The sequence below is a fragment of the Nomascus leucogenys genome, chromosome 4 (assembly GCF_006542625.1).
Source record: "Nomascus leucogenys isolate Asia chromosome 4, Asia_NLE_v1, whole genome shotgun sequence".
In the NCBI taxonomy this organism is placed as follows: domain Eukaryota; kingdom Metazoa; phylum Chordata; class Mammalia; order Primates; family Hylobatidae; genus Nomascus; species Nomascus leucogenys.
In genome coordinates this window covers 53622979-53644833 of record NC_044384.1, presented here as the reverse complement: position 1 = coordinate 53644833, position 21855 = coordinate 53622979, and the positions used below count along the sequence as shown (strand labels likewise).

The 21855-nt window shown below is 40.1% G+C and overlaps 1 protein-coding gene across 4 annotated transcripts in view; it reads left to right on the top strand.

Moving 5' to 3' along the window:
* PSMA8 (proteasome 20S subunit alpha 8) overlaps positions 1 to 21855 on the top strand; it is a 57301-nt gene that overhangs the window by 25509 nt on the left and 9937 nt on the right. The window lies entirely within an intron of this gene.

The following is a 21855-nucleotide window of genomic DNA, read 5'->3' as shown; positions in this document are numbered from 1 at the left end:
CTGTGCCCTAAACAAACCAAGTTACCACACTCAATCTTTAAATATTTTGAAGCCTGCCATCTTCTGTTTGCATTTATCATTACATCATTACCCTTTGTTTCTGTATCGTAACACAACATTTTCCAGGTTTACATAATTTTTCTGTTTTAATTTGATTGCTTCTTGGGGACGTACAGAGAAGTATTTTATTTTATCTCAGTCAGTTAGGAAAATTATGGAATTTTTTAGTTGTTGAGAATTTTGTTGATCATCTTGGTCTGAAACTCTGCTCTGCTCCGGTGTCTTCAGTTCTCATGGTGGGACAGGAGGATATGAGCACTGCGCACTCGCTTGCATACACATGGATACGCCACTGTCTACATTTTTTGTAGTGCACTTTCTTGTGGGATTTTGGTTGAGGGAAATATTCCCCAGCTTTTAAAAAAAATCATCTTTAACAAAAAACATTTGAAAACCTTTTTTATTTTATGTATTTGGCAGCTGAGATTTAGGGGTTAAGTGATTTTTGTTGCTGTTGTAAGTTTACCTTCCCAACCTGGTGTGGTAGCTCACTTCTGCAATCCCAGCACTTTGGGCGGCCAAGGCAAAAGGATTACTTGAATGCAGGAGTTCGAGACCACCCTGGGCAATGTAATAAGACCCCACTTCTACAAAAACAATTTAAATATTAGCCAGGCATTGGTGGTGCACACTTGTAGTCCCAGCTACTTTGGAGGCTAATGTGGAAGGATCACTTCAGCCCAAGAGTTTGAAGCTACAGTGAGCTAGGATCATACCATTGCACTTCAACCTGAGTGACAGAGTGAGACCCTGTCTCAAAACAAAAAAGTTCACATTCCTAGTTAATAGCAATGCTGAATTAGAACTCAAGATGTTCTATTTATTTTGTTGTTTGCATTACATCATGCTACTTCCTTTAGGCCAAATTATTTTCTGTGTATGTTATATAAATTCTAAAATCCATTCTTGGAAGGTAGAATAAAATCTTCTGACTTGATTTCTACTTCTGGGAACTATAACATTTTAGCTATGAGATCAAGTTTTTCTTTTTTTGTTTTGTTTGGATCTGTGTTTTATTTTTTATGTCTGTTTGTTTTTTACTCTGACATACTATACCAAGTAACCTGATAAAATGTTGCAATGGACTAGTGAGAACACAGCTATGGTACTGACCGTATTTTGCAATGCCATTTTGTAGGCTTATGAGGTATAGGTAGAGGAAAAGATAGAATGGGTAGGAGAAATAGGAAGTTATAAACATAAACTGTCGCCACATGGCCTGTTGCAGAAATGAGAATAGAAATAGCTAATACCAGCACTTTGGTTTTTTGAGGTTCTCTACCTGGCATGTAACACAAATTTTATTTATGAGGACTGGGCCTTTAATTATCCTGCCCTAACGGGTAATAGTGCCTTCCATTAACTTATTTCACTTTACAGGGGAATGCTAAGAGAAGCCTCCAGAAAATCCTTTGAATGTTAGATACCTCCTCCCTGGTCCTATTGTATAATGGTAACTTTATTCCTATTGATAATGAAAACAAATTATACTGTCATTACAGCAACCCCGTATTTGCCTGTTGGTTCAATAACATGAGGAGTCTAAAATGGCCAAGTGGCAATCTCAGCTCGTAGTTCAGTGAAATTATTATGTCCCCTGATAGAAACATCCTCCCCACTTATCTCCCCTTCTTTATCTTGGGAACTAGAACCTTTAAACTAGCAGAACCAAGTGGGGACAAGAGACAAAGATTTACAAGTGGGCCATTAAGGATATTCATGATACACATCTATTCCTTAGTTCCTAGATTTGTAGGCATGTGAAAAATGAATTACTAGTTTATAGCTCAGGGTACATACAGGATCTTATAGAACAGAACCCTAGCCCTGTAAGATGTCACACAGCTGCTGCTATTACTGAGTCTTCATAGCCTGTTCTAGAATTCTATCAGGCTGGCTAATTCAAGGTGATGAGAGAACATAGTAAAACCAATGAATCTCATGAACATAAGCCAATTCCCCTACTTCCTCACAATCAGTTCCTTGCTCAGAGGCTATGTTTTCTAGGATACTATGATGGTGAAGAAAGCTATTCAGGTCAGCTGAAGTGGTGCATGGCAGTAGTCCTAGCTACTTGAGAAGCTGAGGCAGGAGAATGGCTTGAGCCCAAGAGTTCCAGGCTGTAGTGCACTATGATCATGCCTGCAAATAGCCACTGCACTGCAGCCTGGACAACATAGACTGTTTCTAAAAAAAAAGAAAGGAAGTATTCAGTTAAGTCCACAGGTGGGAGAGCTGACAGAAGCAGTTGGCACAAGTAGGGGAAACTTATATCCCGAGTAAGTTTCTCTTCCATTGAGGGCAAGCTGCTGCCCTTTCCATGGCAGAAAAGTCCAACAAACTGAGTCAGCCATGTTGGCAGGTTGCCATGAAGCTCTGCCAGTATCCAGATTAAAAAAACAGGGGTACAGTAAGGAAACACTCATTTTTAGATTTTTTTCTTTATACATTTTTGTACTGAAGAAGAGATTTAAAAAATTTTTGACAGATGAAAAAATTGTATATATTTATGGTTGTAAATGTGATGCTTCAATGTGTATATACATTGTGGAATGATTTAAATCAAGCTAATTAATATACCCATCATCTCACATACTTATTTTTGTGATGAGAACATTTAAAATCTACTCTCTTTAAGCAATTTTCAATATACAGTACGTTATTAATAACTGTAGTCCCCATGCTGTACAGTAGATCTCCAGAATTTATTTCTTCTAACTGAAACTTTGTACCCTTGAACTAACAACTTCCCATCCCCTTTCCTTCCTCCGCCCTCCCCTGTTAACCACCATTCTATTCTCTGCTTCTATGAGTTCTTTTTTTTTTTAGGTTCCACATATAAGTGAGATCATAAAGTTTTGTCTTTCTGTACTTGGCTTAAAAGAACATTTTTTAGTGGAGTAACAGGTTCTGGTGCTTGGCCAATTACATTAAATTAAATTAACTAAAAACTCTCCTACTATAAACATCTGCAGGGCTAGAATGATTATTAACATTTTTAATGCACAGCTAAATACAAAAATAAAATCCTAGCTGGGCGCGGTGGCTCATGCCTGTAATCCCAGCACTTTGGGAGGCCGAGGTGGGCAGATCACAAGGTCAGGAGATCGAGACCATCCTGGCTAACACGGTGAAACCCCATCTCTACTAAAAATACAAAAAAATTAGCCAGGCGCAGTGGTGGGCACCTGTAGTCCCAGCTACTCGGGAGGCTGAGGCAGGAGAATGGTGTGAACCCAGGAGGCGGAGCTTGCAGTGAGCCGAGGTCACGCCACTGCAGTCCAGCCTGGGCAACAGAGTGAGACTCCATCTCAAAAATGAAATAAAATAAAATCCTAAAAGTCCAGAAATAAGGAATTGAATACCAGAGTAATAAGCATGTGAGTTGATAACTCTGTACTTAGGGATATTATAGTGCAGGATTCCCAAGGATTATTCACCATCAAAAGTATAAAATATATAAACAGCCCATCATTTAACAAGTATTCAGTCTATAAATACTGAATTTTTATTACATATTAAATACTGTTCTAGGTTATGGGAATATACAGGTGAACTCAACAGATGAAAATTCCTGCCCCTATGAAAAAGGGAGGACAGACAACATAAAAATCTAAATATGCCAATATAAAAGGTGGTGTGTGTGTGTGTATGTATATATACATATGCTGTGAGTAAAATGAGACAACAAGGTTAGGAGGATAGAGAATGACTGATATATACAAGGTGGTCAGGGAAGGTCCCTTTGAAAAGGAGACATTTGAACAGAGAACTGAAGAAAGTGAAGGAGCAAGCCAGCCAGTTATTTGCTTTGGTGTTCCAAACACAGAAACAAAAGGGCAAAATCCCAAGGCAGTAGCATGTTCCATATTTATAAAAAATAGCGACTAGGCTATTATCGCTAGATTTCTATGCTAGAGCATACAGGCTGAGCATCTATAATCCAAAAATTGGAAATCTGAAATGCTTCAAAATCTCAAACTTTTTGAGCACCAATGTGACTACCCTACAGCAAGTCAACAAGAAATACGGTGGTAAGAAATGAATTATTCAGAGATAGGGGGCTAGATCTTGTGGGGCTAGATCTTGTAGGGCTAGAAAGCCTTGGATAGGACTTAAATTATTATATTAAATAAAGTGATGTAGAAAGCCATTTGAAGTTTTTACATATTGGAATAACACAATCTGATTTATACTTTTAATGTGTCTCTCTAGCTGCTATATTGAGAATAGATGGTAGAGAACTTAGGGTAGAAGCAGGGAGATAAGTTACAGGCTATGTTCAATAATCCAGGCAAGACCTGATTTAGATTAGAGGCATTGGGCCAGGGAAAGGTTGGGAAGGACCCAGCATAGTCTACAAAGGAAGAGAACTCAGAGACGAGTGTTCTGGATCCCAAGGAAAACAGTGTTTGAAGAAAGAGTTATCAATTTACTCAGTTCCATCAAGTAAAAAGAGGACTGTGAAATGAATGGATTTAGCGATGTGCAGGTCATTGGTGACCTTGACAAGAACAACTTGGATGGAGTGATGGTGATGAAAGCATGACTGGAGTGGATTTAGAAGAAAAAGGCTCATACCTGTAATCCCAGCACTTTGGGAGGCCAAGGTGGGAGGATCACTTGAGGCCAGGAGCTCAAGACCAGCCTGGGCAACATAGTGAGGCCTTGTCTCTACAAAATTAAAAATAGATAAATAATAAAAGAAAAGGGGAGAGGGAAGATCAAGAATCATTAAGGGGTGCTAAAACCATCAAGTGAAAGATGGCTGGGAAAAGGATATTCACGTGGTGTCACATATTACTTGTTAATCACAAAGTTGTGGCAGACACCACCATCACCATCAAACTTAGCATCTCCTATAATAGGATAAACTGGCATTATATGCCTCCTGCTGTGATGCAATGGAAAAGAAATAACAGGACCTTAGTAGTATTATTGCCATTGGATTTAACCTAAATCTGATTGAGGGAACAATCAGCTAAATCTCAGTTGTAAAGCATTCTACAAGATATTTCAAAAATGTTAATGTTAATGAAAAACAAAATAAAGGCATGGAAACTTTTCTATTTTAAAGGATACTAAAGAATTAATGCAATCCAAGATTTTTGACTGTATACTAGATGTGGGAAAAACAGATGCAAAGGACATTTTGAGGACAACCAGAGACACTTAACTATGGATTGTATATTAGATAATGTTGTGTCTCTTTTAAATTTTCGGGGTGTGATGATTATAATGTAATTATACAAGAGAACAACTTTGTGTGTTTTTGTTGAGGGGGAGGGTTGTTGGGGTTTTTGTTTTGTTTTGTTTTGTTTTTTGAGACGGAATCTCTCTGTGTCACCCAGGCTGGAATGCAATGGTACCATCTCGGCTCACTGCAGTCTCCACCTCCCAGGTTCAAGCGATTCTCCTGCCTCAGCCTCCCAAGTAGCTGGGATTACAGGTGCCTGCCACCATGCCAAGTTAATTTTTAGGAGAGACGGGGTTTCACGCTGTTGACCAGGCTGCTCTGGAACTCCTGACCTCAAACAGTCCACCCATCTCAGCTTCCCAAAGTGCTGGGATTACAAGGGTTGAGCCACCACACCTGGCCGAGAACAACCTTGTTTTAATGAGATAGATGCTGAAATATTTAAGGATGAAATATAATGACATCTACAACTTCAGCATTAAAATGTGTGTGTGTGCGTGCTCACACATGCACCCATGCACCCACACCTGTATCTAAATTGAGAGAAGTAAAACAAATACCTCAAAATGTTAATAGTTCATGAATCCAAGCAAAGAGTGTGGTGTTAGTTGTTCGTTGTACTTTATACTTTTCATAAGTTTAAATTTTTCCAAAATAAAAAATTGAAGAAAAGGAAATAGGAAGTAAAGATAGTGCTTTTAAGAAGTTTGGCTATAAACAGGAGCAGACAAACGAACAGTAGCTAGAGGAGAATATAGGTTCAAGGGAAGTTTTTTTCCCCCCAAGATTGGCAACACTATAGGATTTCTTCATTCAACAACAGTATTAAGCTCTTGCTATGTCCTAGGTACTCTTCTGGACACTGGCGATAGCAGTGATTAAAAAAAATAACTCTACATTTTAGAGATTAGAGAAAGATAAGCAAAACATACGGTTTTTAGATGGAATTAGAATCTACCCAGATGATTCATTTGACCTGCCAGATTTGGTACTCATTGTTTAAATTTGAAAAACTACAGCCAGGCGTGGTGGCTCACGCTTGTAATCCCAGCACTTTGGGAGGCCGAAGCGGGTGGATCACCTGAGGTCAGGAGTTCGAGACCAGCCTGGCCAACATGGTGAAACCCCATCTCTACTAAAAAAAATACAAAAAATTAGTCAGGCCTGGTGGTGTATGCATGTAATCCCAGCTACTTGGGAGGCTGAGGTGGGAGAATTGCTTGAACCCAGGAGGCAGAGATTGCAGTGAGCCAAGGTCCTGCCATTGCATTCCAGCCTGGGCAACAGAGTGAGACTCTGTCTCAAAAAGAAAAAAAAAAGAAAAAGAAAAAAAGAAAAGAAAAGAAAAACTGCAACATTATGAACTTTCAAGTAGGTCTGTGTGGAATCCTTATTGTGTATGGGTTGCTTGGCTTTATACGCTTGAAGAATTTGGCCAAATATGATATACAGTAAAAAGTGGCAGATTTCAAAATGTGATTTGCAAATCCCTGACCCATTAGGTAAAAACTATTTTCCTAATAATACTGAGACAATATTTCCCATTTTCACTTCATGGACACATACACTGATGGCATAGACGTGATCATGGATAAAATTGCTGGCATCTTGGTACCCAACTGTGCTAGCTCTCATTTTTTTCTTTACCACCATACATTTGCAGTTAAAAACTCAATAAATTTGACTTTAACATGAGTTCTCTTTGATGAAACCATAAAGATTGTTAGTTTTATTAAATCTTGACTCAGGTATACATCTTTTTAACATTCTGTGTGATGAAATGGAAGTACTCATAAACATGTTTGCTGCAGGTACAGTGAATGTCTTGAGGAAAAGCAGTTTTGTGATTGTTTTAATTGCAAGCTAAAACAGCCCATCTTTTATGGAACTTCATTTTTACTTGACAAAACAATAAATAACCATGGTTATTAGGACTTGGAGATTTGGCAGGACATATTCTCAAGAATGAGCAAACTGAGCCTGTTACATTAAGGAAACAACTGACAGTTGTTTCCAATGATTTGTTGCCAGTGATAAAATTCAAGTTTTCAAGCAAAAATTATAATTTTGGAAAACATGTATTTGCCACAATGAGCCTGACAGTTTCTTTGTGAAAAATGAATAAGCATGATTATTTAATGTTTTAGAAATCACATGGGTCAACATTTAGAAGATCTGCATAATTCAGTAAACCAGTTTTCCAAATGAGCAAGCATGACATTACAAAATCTTGCAAGATAAAATACCTATTCAAAGCAAACATTATGTAGGTTTTGCATTCTAATATTGACTATTAGAAATTAAAACTGAGAAATTTTAAAATATTAGTTTATAAAAAGCCAAGAGACTTTAATATAACAGTAAAAAAGTTTATGTGGTTGCAGATTTTAATTTGCAATTAACTACCACCTGTTGAGTGGAATATCCACACTTTTCTGAGAAGGGCATTAAAATATTCCTCCCTTTTCTAACTACATATTTGTGTAAGGTTATATGTACTTCAGCCATAATAACATATTGCAATATGTTGAATGCAAAACAGATAAAGGAATTCAGCTTTCTCTTGTGAAGCCAGAGAGTAAATATATTTGCAAGACAAATATATTGTAGACAGGAAGTATATTTGTACCACTCTTCTCAAAAAAGTAGTTTTTCTTTTAGAAAATACAATTATTTCATAAAAACATGTTTATATTAACATGTGTTATAGATGGCATTGGGTCCCCCAAAATGTATACATTGAACCCCTAACCCCCAAAAATAGGGCCTATAGGGAGATAATTAAAGTTAAATGAGGTCGTAAGGATAGGACCCTAATCCCATAGGATCGATATCCTTATAAAAAGAGACAGAGACACCAGAGAGCTCTCTCTTTTGCATGAACATGTATGTGTGCACACAAGAAGAAAGGCCTTGTGAGGACACAATGAGAAAGCAGCCATCTGCAAGCCAGGAAGGGAGCCCTCAGTACAAACCGAAATTGCTAGCACCTTGAGCTTGGACTTCTAGCCTCTAGAACGCTGAGAAAATAAATTTCTGTGGTTTAAGCCACCTGGTCTGTGGTATTTTGTTATGACATACCAAGCAGACTAATATAACGTGTAATGGGCTTATCTTTAAATGAATTAAATTTTTAAAAACTTTTCTGAGTTTCGGCCGGGTGCAGTGGCTCATGCCTGTAATCCCAGCACTTTGGGAGGCCAAAGTGGTGGATCACTTGAAGTCAGGAGTTTGAGACCAGCCTGGCCAACACGGCGAAACCCCGTCTCTACTAAAAATACCAAAATTAGCCGGGTGTGGTGGCAAACGTCTATAATCCCAGCTACTTGGGAGGCTGAGGCGGGAGAATTGCTTGAACTGGGAAAATGGTGGTTGCAGTGAGCTGAGATCGTGCCACTGCACTCCAGCCTGGGCAACAGAGCGAGACTCCGTCTCAAAAAAAAAAAAATTTCTTAGTTTCAGTTTCTAATTATTGGGTCTGGGATTTGATTTTACACTACTTACACACTAATAAAATTAGCCTGCTGCTGCTTCATGAATACTGGCAGAAAACACAAGACCCTCTGGGTCAGAAACAAAAGACTTTATTACTCATGGCACATCAAACAGCATGAGTATCAGCATATTTGTGTAGATTCCCTTTATCCTCAAGACCCACAGAGTTGATGTAATATGGCCTGGTTGAATGCTGTGAACAAAGTTGGTTTGCTTCACAGCTAAGGAACACCAAGCATGGAGAGTCTCCTGGTTTTATAGCAAGCAATAAGGTAGCCTGCCCTTTATCTGAGGAAAGACATCTTTGTCTCAAGATTACCAGCTGCATAGACAAGCCTGAAAAACAGAGCCTTGTCTGAGAACCCAAGGCACATGATACCTCTCAACAATAATACAGTAAATACCAAAAAGTATAACACAAACAAAAGCACTTTGGAGTTCCCAATAATTTTTAAGAGTATAAATTGATGATCTGTAGCAAGGATCAGAAAATTCTTATAGGGCCAGATGGTAAATATTTTAGCCATGTAGGCATTGCAATCTCTGTTGCAACTACTAAACTTTACCATAGTAACATAAACTAGAAATAGACCGGAAATAGATTTACATAAATAAATGGGCATAGTGATGTACCAATAATGCTTTGTTTACAAAAACAGGGAACTGACTTGCAGGCTATGATTTTCTGACCCCTAGACTATATATAGCATTGGTTTATATGTATGTAGCAATGTGATACAAACCTTATAGAGGAGGTTTCCTGAGCACAGGGTTAAGCTGCGTATGGAAATAATTGGTCTTAGAGGCCAGTTGAGAAGCCATATGCCACTTGGGATATCCAATCCATTATTATTTAATAATAAATCAATTTTAAAAGTACTGTTACATTCTCTTAAAAAGCCTCTGTTGGTCACACATTGCTTCCAACTACCACCTCATTTTGCAGCAAACAGCATGCATTTCGTGATGGTGCCAGCTCCTCATGCCTGCCAAGTGCTGTTGGTGGCACAGAGGAAGCAGGTGGATACGATGGGTCTTCTTAATAATAGCTAAGTGCCGGGCGTGGTGGCTCACGCTTGTAATCCCAGCACTTTGGGAGGCCGAGGCGGGTGGATCACGAGGTCAGGAGATCGAGACCACAGTGAAACCCCGTCTCCACTAAAAATACAAAAAATTAGCCGGGCGTGGTGGCGGGCGCCTGTAGTCCCAGCTACTCGGAGAGGCTGAGGCAGAAGAATGGCGTGAACCTGGGAGGCGGAGCTTGCAGTGAGCAGAGACTGCGCCACTGCACTCCAGCCTGGGCGACAGAGTGAGACTCCATCTCAAAAAAAAAAAAATAATAATAGCTAAGAAACCCTGAACTTGGGGAATCTACCACTTTTGTAATAGGCAGTGAACAAGCCTCCTCTTTTTCTGCAGAAAGACGTGACCTTATTCCTCAGGGGTGTTGGCTACTAATACAGTCCTGAGGAATAGCCCCGTCAAGAGTGGTCAAGGCCATGCGTTCTTGGCACACCCAGAAAGAATGTGCACTCTAATTGTCAACAGTGTGATTCTGTTAAAATTTAAGTCAGATCAGGTCACCCCTCTGTTCAAAATCCCCTCTTGCCTCCCAAGTAAGTCAGAGTAAAAACCAAAGCCCTTACAGTGGTCTAACCTTATCTGGCCCCCACCTTAACTCTCCAACCCGAAGCTTATTAACTCCTCCATTGCTTTCCTACTCAGCCACACTGGCCTCTTTACTGTTCTTCAGAGGCTGGACGTGTACCTTCCTCAGGGCTTTTATCTTTTGTTCTTCCTTATTGTTTCCTCTGCCCAGAGCTTGCATGATATCTGCATGGCTACCATCCTCACCCTCTGAGTGAAGCCCCTCCTAACTGGCCTGTCTAGCACTGTAGCCCATTCTCAATGCTCTTTATTTCCTATCCTGGCTTTACTTCTCTCATAACAACTAATGTACTGTTTATTTTACATATTTCCTTATTTACCTTGTTTATTATCTATCTCTCCCCCACTAAGCTTTAAGGTCTATGAGTGCAGGGATTTTTGTCTACTTTTTTTTTTTTGAGACGGAGTTTCGCTCTTGTTGCCCAGGCTGAAGTGCAATGGCACGATCTGGGCTCACCGCAACCTCCACCCCTGCCCTGGTTCAAGTGATTCTCCTGCCTCAGCCTCCCAAGTAGCTGGGATTACAGGCATGCACCACCACGCCTGGCTAATTTTGTATTTTTAGTAGAGACGGGATTTCTTCATGTTGGTCAGGCTGGTCTCAAACTCCCGACCTCAGGTGATCCACCTGCCTCGGCCTCCCAAAGTGCTGGGATTACAAGTGTGAGCCACTGCGCCTGGCCTTTTGTCTACTTTTTATACTGTTGACACACTAGTGCTTAGAATTGAACCTTATATACAAGGTGGTCATACGTATTTAACAAATAAATGAATACTAGGTAATAACATAATGCTGTCTACTTGATTCTCAGCTAGAAATGTTCTCTCCCTTTGAACTGTTGAAGCATTAGTAATTCTTACAGCTTTTTAAAATTGTTTCATTTCTTCTATTGGCAATTTAGTAAGGGAAGTTTGTGTTTTAAGCATTCAAGTTTCATTTTACAGCAAACACTAATCCTATATTTTAGAGTGAAAACATAATATTTATAGCATTCAGATCATGAAGTGATGCTTCTAAATGCCTACTTTGACTATAATCCTGTTTCACTGATTTTTCAAAATAATATTTTATAGACATTTAGTGGCAGGAATTGAATATGTTCTTGCTTATTAGTTCTAAGATATTGGTATTTAAGTGTGTATCTAAGAAGTTGTACACATTTTAAAAAATATTCTTCCTTTCACTTGCAATATAGCTTGTAGATTTGTAGGAATGCCAATCTGGCCATTAGCACTCAAATTTTGTACTTAAAACTTTGTTTCAGTTTACTGTGTATTTCTTGAAAAGCTTGCATTGTTTTAAGTTTTTAAATAAAATTAGCTCATAAAGAACTTTGATGAAAACTGGCATCTAATGTGCTGTGCATTGAAGTGGTTACTTAATTTAAAAGCTATTCTATACCTAAGGAGACCCACCTGCATAGACTTAAGCCCCACCCTGATTAATGATGTTAATGATTAAGGGGCATGTTTTGCTCTTGTCAGTATGGACCATAATGTTTCAAAACGGTAAGAACGTTAACTACGTCATATACTTCTGAGCAATGTTTCTCAAAGTGCATTTCTTTTAATGTTAACAGGTATTAGGTAAACAAGCTCTCTAGCTAAGTAATTTTTTTAGCTATTTAAAGAAATTTAGTAAGTTTTGTTACCAAAGTACACCTGGATCTGCTAAAAAGCATTTAAATCTTCTAGAAGCAGGTAAAATAGTAGTCCCCAAGATTACTTGAAGGTAGAGCCCTTTGATCATAGATCCTTTCTCTACTCTGATGTTTTGTGGGATTCACTTTGGAAAATGCTGCTATAAAAACTTAGAACCTCAGGGCTGAAAAGACTTTAAAGGCTGTTTAATATAATCCTCCAATTTATTGTTTCTGACAACACTTGACCAGTTTTGCCTTCTGTTGTTTATACTTCAAAAATAGTGGAAATTGTGATTTATTTATTGTGAGTAGAGTTTTTTGCTCATTTCCACATCTCTTTTTCTTAGTGTGGGAGAGGACATTGAAGATTTACTCTGGAAGTTAGCAAGCCTTCAGATGAGAAAAGCTGCTTTGCACTTGTCAGCAGAGACCCTGTCCTTCCTTAGGGTCACATAGCCTCATGGGAAGATTATTATTTTATAAGATATATATTAGGAAGTGCCATTGGTATCAGCATTTGTTGAAGGGAAGGGATCAGGATGGGGCAGAGGGAGACATTGGGCTGCACTGTAGTCGCAATAAAGGCTTCAGTTGACACCATGGAGTGCTCTGGATCTGTAGTGGCTCATCAGAGCTGTTCTAACTTGGGGTGAAGGGACTGCACGTTGATACTCTTCATCACTCAGTCAGTGTAGGCTGGCCCTGGAAGAGCACATGACCTTACCTGAGGGAGCTCTTGTTAACCAGGGAACCTTCCCAAGAGAGTTAAGAGCTGAGGGCTGTCTGCCATTACCACTTCCAGTAGCCACAGGAATAAGGTTTTTGTTTCTGTAGGTGTATGGGGCAGTGTGTCACAGGATGCACTTCCGAGGTCTGTCAGTGAGATTGTTTTTATCTCCTAACGACAAAGACCTGATGATGCTTAACACATAAGATTGATTTTTCTCACACAATGCAAAGTCTGAAAGTAGGCAGATGCTGCTATTTGTCTCTTTTAGTCTTAGTCTTTTTCCATGCTCTCAAGATAGCTGCTAGACCTCTAGCCAATATGTCTGCATTCTAGGCAGCAAAGGTTCCTAGGACCTTCACCCAGTGACTTCCACCTGTGTATACCTATTTGTAAGAGAAGCTAGGAAGTGACATTTTTCAGCAGTCACATTGCCTAGAGTTCTGTCACAAAGGAAGAATGGATATTAGGGTTGTCAGCTAATAGTCTTTGCTGTAGAAAATCATCATTAATCTGAGGAGGCAGGTAGGAAAAGCATTGCAAAACTACCAATCATTATTGAAGTGGACTGGGGTGGGTGATGGAGCAAGGGAGGGTGGGGATCTGAGTGTGGCAAGAACAGGATAGATTTTAGAAAACAAGTCAGGTGGGTAGGAGTTAAAGATGTTGACATTAAGAATTGGAAGAAGTGGATAGGAAAGTCACCAGAAATGTGCAGGGTGACTTTAAAGGCCCAGTGAAGTTTTTGGATAAACCACTACCTGAAGCCACTAACTATGTACTTCCTCGCTGGGTAGCAACTAGTTACCAAAAAACAAACAAACAAACAAATCTAGTAGCAAATAGACTTCAAAGTCACACCAGGCTGAAGGCTTTACCTTTGATCTTGGTGAAATTTCAAGGCCATAAAATTTAATTTAGAAGTTTCGGGGGTGGAGCCAAGATGGCCAAATAGGAACAGCTCCGGTCTCCAGCTCCCAGCCCCAGCGACACAGAAGACGGGTGATTTCTGCATTTCTGCTTGAGGTACTGGTTTCATCTCACTAGGGAGTGCCTAACAGTGGGTGCAGGACAGTCGGTGAAGCGCACTGTGCGCGAGCCGAAGCAGGGCGAGGCATTGACTCACTCGGGAAGCGCAAGGGGTCAGGGAGTTCCCTTTCCTAGTCAAAGAAAGGGGAAGCAGACGGCACCTGGAATATCGGGTCAGTCCCACCCTAACTGCGCTTTTCCAACGGGCCTGGAAAACGGCACACTAGGAGATTGTGTCCCGCACCTGGCTCGGAGGGTCCTATGCCCACGGAGTCTCGCTAATTGCTAGCACAGCAGTCTGAGATCAAGCTGCGAGGCGGCAGCGAGGCTGGGGGAGGGGCGCCCACCATTGCCCAGGCTTGCTTAGGTAAACAAAGCAGCCAGGAAGCTCGAACTGGGTGGAGCCCACCACAGCTCAAGGAGGCCTGCCTGCCTCTGTAGGCTCCACCTCTGGGGGCAGGGCACAGACAAACAAAAACTCTGCAAGAACTTCCACAGACTTAAATGTCCCTGTCTGACTGACAGCTTTGAAGAGAGTAGTGGTTCTCCCAGCACGCAGCTGGAGATCTGAGAACAGTCAGACTGCCTCCTAAAGTGGGTCCCTCACCCCTGAGCAGCCTAACTGGGAGGCACCCCCCCAGTAGGGACAGACTGACACCTCATTCAACCCGGTACTTCTCTGAGACAAAACTTTCAGAGGAACTATCAGACAGCTGAATTTGTGGTCTCACGAAAATCCGCTGTTCTGCAGCCACCGCTGCTGACACCCAGCCAAACAGGGTCTGGAGTGCACCTCTAGTAAACTCCAACAGACCTGCAGCTGAGGGTCCTGTCTGGTAGAAGGAAAACTAACAAACAGAAAGGACATCCACACCAAAAACCCATCTGTACATCACCATCATCAAAGACAAAAAGTAGATAAAACCACAAAGATGGGGAAAAAACAGACCAAAAAAACTGGAAACTCTAAAAAACAGAGCACCTCTCCTCCTCCAAAGGAACGCAGTTCCTCACCAGCAACGGAACAAAGCTGGATGGAGGATGACTTTGATGAGTTGAGAGAAGAAGGCTTCAGACGATCAAACTACTCTGAGCTACGAGAGGAAATTCAAAACAACAGCAAAGAAGTTAAAAACTTTGAAAAAAATTAGAAGAATGGATAACTAGAATAACCAATGGACAGAAGGGCTTCAAGGAGCCGATGGAGCTGAAAGCCAAGTTTCGAGAACTACGCGAAGATTGCAGAAGCCTCAGTAGCAGATGCGATCAACTGGAAGAAAGGGTATCGCTGATGGAAGATGAAATGAATGAAATGAAGAGAGAAGGGAAGTTTAGAGAAAAAAGGATAAAAGAAATGAACAAAGCCTCCAAGAAATTTGGGACTATGTGAAAAGACCAAACCTACGTCTGATTGGTGTACCTGAAAATGATGGGGAGAATGGAACCAAGTTGGAAAACACTCTGCAAGATATTATCCAGGAGAACTTCCCCAATCTAGCAAGGCAGGCCAGCATTCAGATTCAGGAAATACAGAGAACGCCACAAAGATACTCCTCGAGAAGGGCAACTCCAAGACACATTATTGTCAGATTCACCAAAGTTGAAATGAAGAAAAAATGTTAAGGGCAGCCAGAGGGAAAGGTCGGGTTACCCACAAAGGGAAGCCCATCAGACTAACAGCTGATCTCTCAGCAGAAACTCTACAAGCCAGAAGAGAGTGGGGGCCGATATTCAACATTCTTAAAGAAAAGAATTTTCAACCCAGAATCTCCTATCCCGCCAAACTAAGCTTCATAAGTGAAGGAGAAATAAAAACTTTACAGACAAGCAAACGCTGAGTGATTTTGTCACCACCAGGCCTGCCCTAAAAGAGCTCCTGAAGGAAGCACTAAACATGGAAAGGAACAACCGGTACCAGCCACTGCAAAAACATGCCAAATTGTAAAGACCATCGAGACTAGGAAGAAACTATAGCAACTAACGAGCAAAATAACCAACTAACATCATAATGACAGGATCAGATTCACCATAACAATATTAAGTTAAATGTAAATGGGCTAAATGCTCCAATCAAAAGACACAGACTGGCAAACTGGATAAGGAGTCAGGACCCATCAGTGTGCTGTATTCAGGAAACCCATCTCACGTGCAGAGACACACATAGACTCAAAATAAAGGGATGGAGGAAGATCTATCAAGCAATGGAAAACAAAAAAAGGCAGGGGTTGCAATCCTAGTCTCTGATAAAATAGACTTTAAACCAACAAAGATCAAAAGAGACAAAGAAGGCCATTACATAATGGTAAAGGGATCAATTCATCAAGAAGAGCTAACTATCCTAAATATATATGCACCCAACACAGGAGCACCCAGATTCATAAAGCAAGTCCTGAGTGACCTACAAGGGACTTAAACTCCCACACAATAATAATGGGAGATTTTAACACCCCACTGTCAGCATTAGACAGATCAACGAGACAGAAAGTTAACAAGGATATCCAGGAATTGAACTCAGCTCTACATAAAGTGGACCTAATAGACATCTACAGAACTCTCCACCCCAAGTCAACAGAATATACATTTTTTCAGCACCACACCACACCTATTCCAAAATTGACCACATAGTTGGAAGTAAAGCTCTCCTCAGCAAATGTAAAAGAACAGAAATTATAACAAACTGTCTCTCAGACCACAGTGCAATCAAACTAGAACTCAGGATTAAGAAACTCACTCAAAACCGCTCTACTACATGGAAACTGAACAACCTGCTCCTGAATGACTATTGGGTACATAATGAAATGAAGGCAGAAATAAAGATGTTCTTTGAAACCAACGAGAACAAAGACACAACATACCAGAATCTCTGGGACACATTCAAAGCAGTGTGTAGAGGGAAATTTATAGCACTAAATGCCCACAAGAGAAAGCAGGAAAGATCCAAAATTGACTCCCTAACATCACAATTAAAAGAACTAGAAAAGCAAGAGCAAAACATTCAAAAGCTAGCAGAAGGCTAGAATAACTAAAATCAGAGCAGAACTGAAGGAAATAGAGACACAAAAAACCCTTCAAAAAATTAATGAATCCAGGAGCTGGTTTTTTGAAAAGATCAACAAAATTGATGGACCGCTAGCAAGACTAATAAAGAAGAAAAGAGAGAAGAATCAAATAGATGCAATAAAAAACGAAAAAGGGGATATCACCACCGATCCCACAGAAATACAATCTACCATCAGAGAATACTACAAACACCTCTATGCAAATAAACTAGAAAATCTAGAAGAAATGGATAAATTCCTTGACAAATACACCCTCCCAAGACTAAACCAGGAAGAAGTTGAATCTCTGAATAGACCAATAACAGGTTCTGAAATTGTGGCAATAATCAATAGCTTACCAACCAAAAAGAGTCCAGGACCTGATGGATTCACAGCCGAATTCTACCAGAGGTACAAGGAGGAACTGGTACCATTCCTTCTGAAATATTCCAATCGATAGAAAAAGAGGGAATCCTCCCTAACACATTTTATGAAGCCAGCATCGTCCTGATACCAAAACCTGGCAGAGACATAACCAAAAAAGAGAATTTCAGACCAATATCCTTGATGAACATTGATGCAAAAATCCTCAATAAAATACTGGCAAACCGAATCCAGCAGCACATCAAAAAGCTTATCCACCATGATCAAGTGGGCTTCATCCCTGGGATGCAAGGCTGGTTCAACATACGCAAATCAATAAATGTAATCCAACATATAAACAGAACCAAAGACAAAAACCACATGATTATCTCAATAGATGCAGAAAAGGCCTTTGACAAAATTCAACAACCCTTCATGCTAAAAACTCTCAATAAATTAGGTATTGATGGGACTTATCTCAAAATAATAAGAGCTATCTACGACAAACCCACAGCCAATATCATACTGAATGGGCAAAAACTGGAAGCATTCCCTCTGAAATCTGGCACAAGACAGGGTGCCCTCTCTCACCACTCCTGTTCAACATAGTGCTGGAAGTTCTGGCCAGAGCAATCAGGCAGGAGAAGGAAATAAAAGGTATTCAATTAGGAAAAGAGGAAGTCAAATTGTCCCTGTTTGCAGATGACATGATTGTATATCTAGAAAACCCCATTGTCTCAGCCCAAAATCTCCTTAAGCTGATTAGCAACTTCAGCGAAGTCTCAGGATACAAAATTAATGTACAAAAATCACAAGCATTCTTGTACACCAATAACAGACAAACAGAGAGCCAAATCATGAGTGAACTCCCATTCACAATTGCTTCAAAGAGAATAAAATACCTAGGAATCCAACTTACAAGGGATGTGAAGGACCTCTTCAAGGAGAACTACAAACCACTGCTCAATGAAATAAAAGAGGATACAAACAAATGGAAGAACATTCCATGCTCATGGGTTGGAAGAATCAATATCGTGAAAATGGCCATACTGCCCAAGGTAATTTATAGATTCAATGCCATCCCCATCAAGCTACCAATGACTTTCTTCACAGAATTGGAAAAAACTACTTTAAAGTTCATATGGAACCAAAAAAGAGCCCGCATCGCCAAGTCAATCCTAAGCCAAAAGAACAAAGCTGGAGGCATCACGCTACCTGACTTTAAACTATACTACAAGGCTACAGTAACCAAAACAGCATGGTACTGGTACCACAACAGAGACATAGATCAATGGAACAGAACAGAGCCCTCAGAAATGATGCCGCATAGCTACAACTATCTGATCTTTGACAAACCTGACAAAAACAAGAAATGGGGAAAGGATTCCCTATTTAATAAATGGTGCTGGGAAAACTGGCTAGCCATATGTAGAAAGCTGCAACTGGATCCCTTCCTTACACCTTATACAAAAATTAATTCAAGATGGATTAAAGACTTATATGTTAGACCTAAAACCATTAAAATCCTACAAGAAAACCTAGGCAATACCATTCAGGACATAGGCGTGGGCAAGGACTTCATGTCTAAAACACCAAAAGCAATGGCAACAAAAGCCAAAATCGACAAATGGGATCTCATTAAACTAAAGAGCTTCTGCACAGCAAAAGAAACTATCATCAGAATGAACAGGCAACCTACAGAATGGGAGAAAATTTTTGCAACCTACTCATCTGACAAAGGGCTAATATCCAGAATCTATAATGAACTCAAACAAATTTACAAGAAAAAAACAAACAACCCCATCAAAAAGTGGGCAGAGGACATGAACAGACACTTCTCAAAAGAAGACATTTATGCAGCCAGAAAACACATGAAGAAATGCTCATCATCACTGGCCATCAGAGAAATGCAAATCAAAACCACAGTGAGATACCATCTCACACCAGTTAGAATGGCCATCATTAAAAAATCAGGAAACAACAGGTGCTGGAGAGGATGTGGAGAAATAGGAACACTTTTACACTGTTGGAGGGACTGTAAACTAGTTCAACCATTGTGGAAGTCAGTGTCGCGATTCCTCAGGGATCTCGAACTAGAAATACCATTTGACCCAGCCATCCCATTACTGGGTATATACCCAAAGGACTATAAATCATGCTGCTATAAAGACACATGCACACGTATGTTTATTGCGGCACTATTCACAATAGCAAAGAGTTGGAACCAACCCAAATGTCCAACAACGATAGACTGGATTAAGAAAATGTGGCACATATACACCATGGAATACTATGCAGCCATAAAAAATGATGAGTTCGTGTCCTTTGTAGGGACATGGATGAAACTGGAAAACATCATTCTCAGTAAAGTATCACAAGGACAAAAAACCAAACACCGCATGTTCTCACTCATAGGTGGGAATTGAACAATGAGAACTCATGGACACAGGAAGGGGAACATCACACTCCGGGGACTGTTGTGGGGTGGGGGGAGGGGGGAGGGACAGCATTAGGAGATACACCTAATGCTAAATGACGAGTTAATGGGTGCAGGAAATCAACATGGCACATGGATACATATGTAACAAACCTGCACATTGTGCACATGTACCCTAAAACCCTAAAGTATAATAAAAAAAAAAAATAAAAAAAAATAAAAAAATAAAAAAAAAAAAGAAAAAAAAAAAAGAAGTTTCAACAGCTACTTGTATTAATCCTCTGAAATATAATGGCATAGAAAAATTTATATGAAGTAAAAAGAATCTTTTGCTAACCAGAATAGTATATTGTTATATAATGTAATATAAATGGTGTGTTTTCATGTTTATGTCCTAAAATCTCCTTTGAGATCTCTTTCCCATAATCATAATACTAAACAGTTGGCCAGGCACGCTGGCTCACACCCGTAATCTCAGCACTTTGGGAGGGCGAGGCAGGCAGATCACCTGAAGTCGGGAGTTCAAGACCAGCCTGGCCAACATGATGAAACCCCATCTCTACTAAAAATAAAAAAATTAGCTGGGCATGGTGGCAGACACCTATAATCCCAGCTACTTGGGAGGCTGAGGCAGGAGAATTGCCTGAGCCCAGGAGGCAGAGGTTGCAGTGAACCGAGATCACGCCATTGCACTCCAGCCTGGGCGACAGAGCGAGACTCTGTCTCAAAAAAGAAAATAATAATAATAATATTAAACAGTTATAGCTGAGACATTCCCCCATTTAATGCCAGTGAAAGGATAGGCCTTTCTATTTGTTCTTTTTACTCTGTAATCATCCTAGGCAGCATAGTGTATCAAGTTAAAAGCTTGGCTTGTTGATTCAGACCACGGTTTCAAAGCTTAGCTCTTCTGCTTACTCTCTGTATGATCTTGGCCAAGATTACTTGAGTCAGTAATTCACCAACAGCTGATTTTGTCCCACCTAAAAGACATTTGACAATGTCTTTGACAAGAGATATGTTTGGTTGTCACAACTGGGGTGGGAGTTGCTGCTGGCATTTAGTTTGTGGAGGCAGCTAAAAATCCCACAATACACAGGACAGCCCTCACAACAGAGAATTAGCTGGCCCAAAATGTGACCAGTGCTGATATTGAGAAACCCTATTTTAACCTTTCCAAGCCTCCATTTCTACATCCAAGAATTGGGGTTAGTAACAGTACCTATTTAATCATTTTTAATGGTGGTTAAATGAGATATTCCATGAAAATGCCTAACCTAGTGCCTGACACATAAGTGTTCTGTTAATATAAAATTTAAAATCTTATTATTATCATTATTATCATCATGAATACTAATCTGGATATTTAGGCTGAATTAAAAGAATATGCGGCCTTCTACTTATAGCCATGCAGCCAGGAAAATCCATTTGCATTTTTCCTTCATCTGATGAAAATGTGTAAAGAACAAAGAAAAGAGGAATGGAATAGAAGCCCTTCTTGCTTAAGAGTCAAAGAAGATAATGAATCAATTAGTTTACCACTATACTTATTCTAAAATCTACAAAAATTGTGCTCAGCCCAACTTAGGTAAATAGCTTTCTTCATGTTGATGTCATTTTTTCCCCTCTCTTTGCTTTCTTCTTTTTGTGCCATATTGTAAAGTTATAGCTCCTTGCCTCTCCACATCTTTTCAAGTTTCAACTTTTTAGAATCTTTTCTGAGCCGTCACAGTGGCTCATGCCTGTAATCCCAGCACTTTGGGAGGCCAAGCTGGGAGGATCACATGAGTCCAGGAGTTCAAGACCCACCTAGGCAACATAGTAAGACCTGTCTCTAAAAAAAATTCTTTTTTAAATTAGCCAAGTGTGGTGCCACATACCAATAGTCCCAGTTACTTGGGAGTCTGAAGTAGGAAGATACCTCAAGCCCAGAAGGCCAAGGCTACAGTGAGCAGTGATCATACCACTGTACTCCAGCCTGGGCCACAAAGTGAGACCCTGTTTCGAAAAAATATATAAACAAAATAATTTCTGGTTATCAAGGATTTGGGAGACATTGTATTAATAGAAAGTGTTAGCCAGGACAAAGCATTGGTATATTTAAAAGAAAAAGTTGGCCAGATGTTGTGGCTCACGCCTGTAATCCCAACACTTTGGGAGTCTGAGTCAGGAGGCTCACTTGAGGCCAGGAGTTTGAG